This window comes from Eriocheir sinensis, chromosome 46, assembly GCF_024679095.1.
Source record: "Eriocheir sinensis breed Jianghai 21 chromosome 46, ASM2467909v1, whole genome shotgun sequence".
Lineage (NCBI taxonomy): Eukaryota > Metazoa > Arthropoda > Malacostraca > Decapoda > Varunidae > Eriocheir > Eriocheir sinensis.
In genome coordinates, this window is record NC_066554.1 from 12,733,469 (window position 1) to 12,739,640 (window position 6,172).

Here is a 6,172-nt window from a genome sequence, read left to right on the forward strand (position 1 = left end):
GTTTTCTTTGTGTGGTAAATGAAGTTAGTTTTTTCCTTCCGTCTCTCTTTGAAGATGCATCGTTAGGAGAGGAATAGGGAGTAGAGGGAGGGATAGGAAAGGGGAATAGATGACGCTTAGTAGGAAAAACAGACAAGAAAGAAGAGAGGGATGAAGTCGGATGGTGAAGAAGGAGGGGAAAAAAATGAGGATGCAAGACTATAAGATGAAAATGAGAGGAGAGGCAGAGGGAGGAAGTAACACTGAATAAGAGAACACAGTAAATGATCAGACAAACTCAAAAGGGAATGGTGTAGAAATTAGGAAGAGATGAGGCGAAGAGGGTGCATGGTAAACAAAGGACTGGAATAGGGAGATAAAATAGGAGAGGGGAAGGAGCACACGTAATCAAACGGAGGAAGCAATATAAAAGGAAAGAACGGATAAAGGAAGACGGTGAAAGTAGAACGCAACAAAGAGAGCTGGAAGAGGAGGAGAACGTTAAGTCGAAGGAAATGAATACGAACTGGAAGACAGAGAGGCATTTCATGAGAGGGTGGAGACAACGGGGGGAAGGTGGGAGGGAGAATGGAGGCTACGCGAGAATGAAAGTAGAGCAAAACAACTGAGAGAGAGAGAGAGAGAGAGAGAGAGAGAGAGAGAGAGAGAGAGAGAGAGAGAGAGAGAGAGAGAGAGAGTTAGTTTCGCCGTTCATATCACAACCCATCTTCAAAGCAGTGTCCCGTAACCTGATTACCTGGCGCTCCTAAACATAACGTTGTTCAAGAGAGTTTGCTGGGAGAGAGAGAGAGAGAGAGAGAGAGAGAGAGAGAGAGAGAGAGAGAGAGAGAGAGAGAGAGAGAGAGAGAGAGAGAAAGTGAGAAGAGAAAAAAGAAAAATGTGGGTAAAAAAGAGCACATTACGTTGAAGCCACACAAACAGTAGTCTCATAAACATCATTTTGTTTATATATTTATTAGCTAGCCACACACACACACACACACACACACACACACACACACACACACACACACACACACACACACACACACACACACACACACACGGCCCGGTAGCTCAGTGGACAGAGCGTCTGCCTCACAACCAGAAGAACCGGCCGGGTGAAGATAAGTTGGGTTTATCTTCTTTCACGTGTATCCCCTGTTCACCTAGCAGTGAGTAGGTACGCGACGTAAGGCGAGGAGTTGTGACCTCGTTGTCGCGGTGTGTTGTGTGTGAGTGGTCTCAGTCCTACCCAAAGATCGATACTACGAGCTTTGTGCTCTTCCGTAGGGGAACGGCTGGCTGTCTCGAGAGAGACCCGCAGCAGACCATACACACACAAACACACACACACACACACACACACACACACACACACACACACACACACACACACACACACACACACACACAGCAAAAATTAAAACTGGGACTCCTAGCCTGACTTCCACTCAGAAGGCGCAGGTTCGATTCCCGGCACTCAGTGGTGTTCACTATGGGATGGCATCGTCTATTAGCTATGATTTTATTTGATACTGAACTCTGGTACGCAGAATAAAGTGGTTTCAAAGTGAGTTATTTTTCTTGTAACCCGAAAACTGTGCTATATATTTTTCTCTCACGGTACAAGGAGAGAGTCTTTGAACGTAAAAGAGATTAAAGGAAAAATATGCCCGCACTGTGTTGTCCCCCCACGCATGAGACAGAATTCGATGCAAAAAAGAAAAGAAAAAAAAGAAAAGGGTTCGTCATTTTGTTTCGTGGTATAAACATTATTCCAAAACGTTTACGATCAAAACAATGAAGTACAACAACGTGGAACCCCAGTCGTGCGTATGTACGTACAACACCAACACTAAGCCAGCCAATTAACGAAACATGTACAAACACACAAACATCGATATATACACACACATACTCACATATACCGTACATCATATACCGTATCATCATCGTCATTTCCAACCACCAATTCAAATAACCGTAATAGAAGTACACACACATATACATAACAAATACACACATGCATAGATCAGACACATATAACAAACATCTAAACATACACGCATACTCACATACATACAAAAATCATCATAGTCATCTACTTCAGCCACAAACACAAATAATCGTAACATGTATACATGCATTAATACATACACAGACAAAACATACATCCATAACACAAATACATACAAACACATACGCATACCAATAGCAAACATCACCTTTTATACACGCTCCAGGGAGGAGGGAATGGAAGGAAGGGGGGGAGGGAAGGGAGTCAGGAAAACCCCGTGAGAGGTGTGGCATTGCTTCGGGCACATAGACCCTACTGGAGGTGCATATGGTGGTGATGGGGAGGGGGTGGAGTTTGTGGTGGGAGGAAATGAATGTGGCGGAGAAGATAGTGGTGGAAAACAAGTGGTGAAGGTAGTGGTGCAGGCAGGTATACGCAGTGGTCATGGGCATCAGGAGGAAGAAAGAAAGAAAGGAAAGAAGACAGAGGGATAGAAGGGCAAGAGGACAGAAGGATGTACGGCCACACATTGCCCGGGTAAGGAGTGAGGGCGTTGTGTGTGGGTTGGGAGGGACAAGAGGAGGAAAAGAGAAGGTGACGGGTAGGTAAGGGGAGGGGAGGAAACAAAACAGAGGGATGTTTAGCCACAGTGACAAGGGAAGGTGAGGGCGTTGTGTGTGGGTTGGGAGGGACAAGAGGAGGAAAAGAGAAGGTGACGGGTAGGTAAGGGGAGGGGAGGAAACAAAACAGAGGGATGTTTAGCCACAGTGACAAGGGAAGGTGAGGGCGTTGTGTGTGGGTTGGGAGGGACAAGAGGAGGATAAGAGAAGGTGACGGGTAGGTAAAGGGGATCTCACACATTCCCGGTCCCGGTCCCGATCGTCCCCGATGACTCCCTATAATTAAGGGGCACTCACACATTCCCGGTCCCGGTCGCGACCGTCCTCGATGACTCCCGATAAGCCGATCGGGGCCTGACCGCCGACAAAATAGGCAATAATCCCCGGACCGGCGGCTTACCGCCGGTAAGCCGGCGGTTTACCGGCGGTAGACCGGCGACCATATACGATTTTCGATTTCTCCGACCGGCGACTGCAGCAGGTCAGTCGGCGGTAGACCGCCGGCCTACCGGTGGCAGACCGCCGGTCTACCGGCGGCAGACCTACTGCACATCGACGAGCAAACACTTTCTTTGCATTTTCATATATTTATAATTACCTCCTAAATAGCTTCATACCAAAATTCATTCGTGTGCATAAAACACTCTCTCTCTCTCTCTCCTTTCACCCATTCCTCTTCCTCCTTTTATTCATCTCTTTCCACCCTCTCTCCCTTCTTTCCTCACAATACTCCATCCCTCACTCTCTCTCTCTCTCTCTCTCTCTCTCTCTCTCTCTCTCTCTCTCTCTCTCTCTCTCTCTCTGTATATTTATCTATCTATATCTATATCTATATCTATCTATATCTATCTATCTATCTATATCTATCTATATCTATCTATCTATCTATCTATCTATATCTATATATATCTATATCTATATCTATATCTATATATATCTTTCTATATCTATATCTATATATATCTATCTATATCTATATTCTCTCACCCATTCCTCTTCCTCCTTTATCTCATCTCCCTCTCTCTCTTCATCCCTCGCTCCTACCTGTTGCTCTTCTTTTTCCTCCTTCCTCCCTCACTAATCCCCAGGTCAGACACAGGTGTTCACTCGCGGTCTACCGGCGGTCTGCCGCCGGTCTGCCGTGGGTGTCGGCGGCTGACCGCCGGTCGACCTTTTTCCACACCGCCGGTCGACCGGGCGCATCGCCGATATATTTGAAAATTTTAGAGTTGACCGGCGGTGGTCGGCTGCGTCTACGGTCCTCAGGGTCGACCGGCGGTAGACCGGCGGTCTGCCGCCGACAATCCCCGATCTTACAGCCGGTCGACCGGCGACCGGCTTATCGGGAGTCATCGGGGACGGTCGCGACCGGGACCGGGAATGTGTAAGAGCCCCTTAAAGGAAGGGAAGGAAACAAAACAGAGGGATCCTTAGCCACAGTGACAGGGGAAGGGGTGCGGGCGTTGTGTGAGGTGGATTGGGAGGGACAGGGTAAACAAGTCTCCTTGTGTAACAAGTCCAAACTCATTCACATCTGTTGCCGCCCACGGACGCCACGCGCAGCTCCCTCCCTTTGATGTGTAAACTCTGCAGCATAACAGTATTATCAAATTAAATTCCTTTGCGCTGCTGCTGCCCCGTCCACAGTGAACTAGAACAGGTATTGTCAGACGGCTCCACCCCTCACATCAATTATTTTCAAAGGCCAAAGAGGAGAGAAGTCGGCTCTCATAAGTGTTTATTTTTAGGTTCATGGTACAGAAGAAGGGTCAGACTACCACCAGGGTCATAAAAGTACCCGCGGAATACCCCGAAATCTTACGAAAGCATTGTCAAATATGTGTCCCAGGGCGCCGAAGAGTTCGCAATGGGTGGCGCTGGCAACACTGCGGCTGCAGCCCCTGATAGCTTTCCCGACTCTCCCTCAACAACAAACAACAAAGGGAATTTTTTAGGCTAAGAGTCGAGAGGAAGAAAATTAGACTCGCTATTCCTCCTCACATAAACACTTAAACGTGAATCCACATGAACCCTTTCCGCTTGCCCTCTGAAATATCGCAGTCCTTTGAATTTTACGGACTAGAAAGGTTTAAGAGGACGAGAACTGGACTCACAGTTCTCCCTCGCGAACCCTCCGTCAAAAGAATAAAGAAAGAAACGGCGGGAAACAACATGGCATGCATCGAAGAATGTAAACAAATGACCAATACATAACAGGATTTAGGAGGCTTAGCGTGTTTGAATCCAACAAGACCGGAAGAACTGTTCGTCTGTTAGCTGTTATTCCGTTGTTGCAAAAATAAAGTAAACAGTAGCCACATGAAACAGGACCCGAGTTATATAATCGTTAGTAATACTCTCCAGATATATCCAACCAAGAGACGAGAACTTTTTTATATCAAGAGCGAAAAGATGAGAAAAAATCAGACACTGACGAAATTTTTTTGAATACGTGGAACCCAAGTAATATAATCGTTAGCAATACTTTCCAGATATATCCAACCAAGAGACGAGAACCTTTTCATCAGGGGCGGAAAGGTAGAGGGAAAAAATCTGGCAATATTAACGAAAAAAATATTGAAATCGCGGGATACAAGTTACATAATCGTTAATAATACTTTTCAGATATTTCCAACTTAGAGTAGAGAACTTTTTTTTTTTAAGGGCGAGTGGGAAGGGGAAAAAAACGACGACAGTAATGAAGAACCTTATTGAAGACCTGTCAGTGCCGTTAGCAATTTATTTTTCTTTATAAAGACGAAGCCGGATGCTGTACCGGCCCCATAGCGACGTGACGGCAGTCTTAAAAAAAAAAATTATATATATCTATATCTATATCTATATCTATATCTATATATATATATATATATATATATATATATATATATATATATATATATATATATATATATATATATATATATGGCTGAGTCGTCAAAGTAACGGCCTCGTGTTCAGGAGGACGCGAGTTCAATCCCCGCCCGGTGCCACCAAGCTGGGATTTTTCAGCCGCCGCCGAGTGGCTTAAAACTACCCACATGCTGTCCAGAAGACCACCTATCAACCCGGACTCTAGATTCTTGGATCAAAGATGAGCTCTGGGAGGGCAGCATGAACCAATGTAAGATGGCGCCACTATAAACACTCGCCTGCGGCAGAACGGGCTGGGCCGACCATCAGGACCTACCGGAAAGAAGCCTTGGACCGACCATCAGGATCCACCTGGAAGAAGCCTACCGGCGCAATAGGCTGCAATGTAAAAAATACATATACATATATATATATAAATATATATATATATATATATATATATCTATATATATATATATATATATATATATATATATATATATATATATATATATATATATATATATATATATATATATATATATATATATATATATATATATATATATAAAGAGAGAGAAATCTGTGGTAAATACGTGGTCGTCCATTGTAAGGCTGCGTTTACACCAAGCGAGTCACGTCGAGTCGAGTCACGTCAAGTCATTTGAGGCGATTCATATTGACGCAACTCCGTTTACATGAC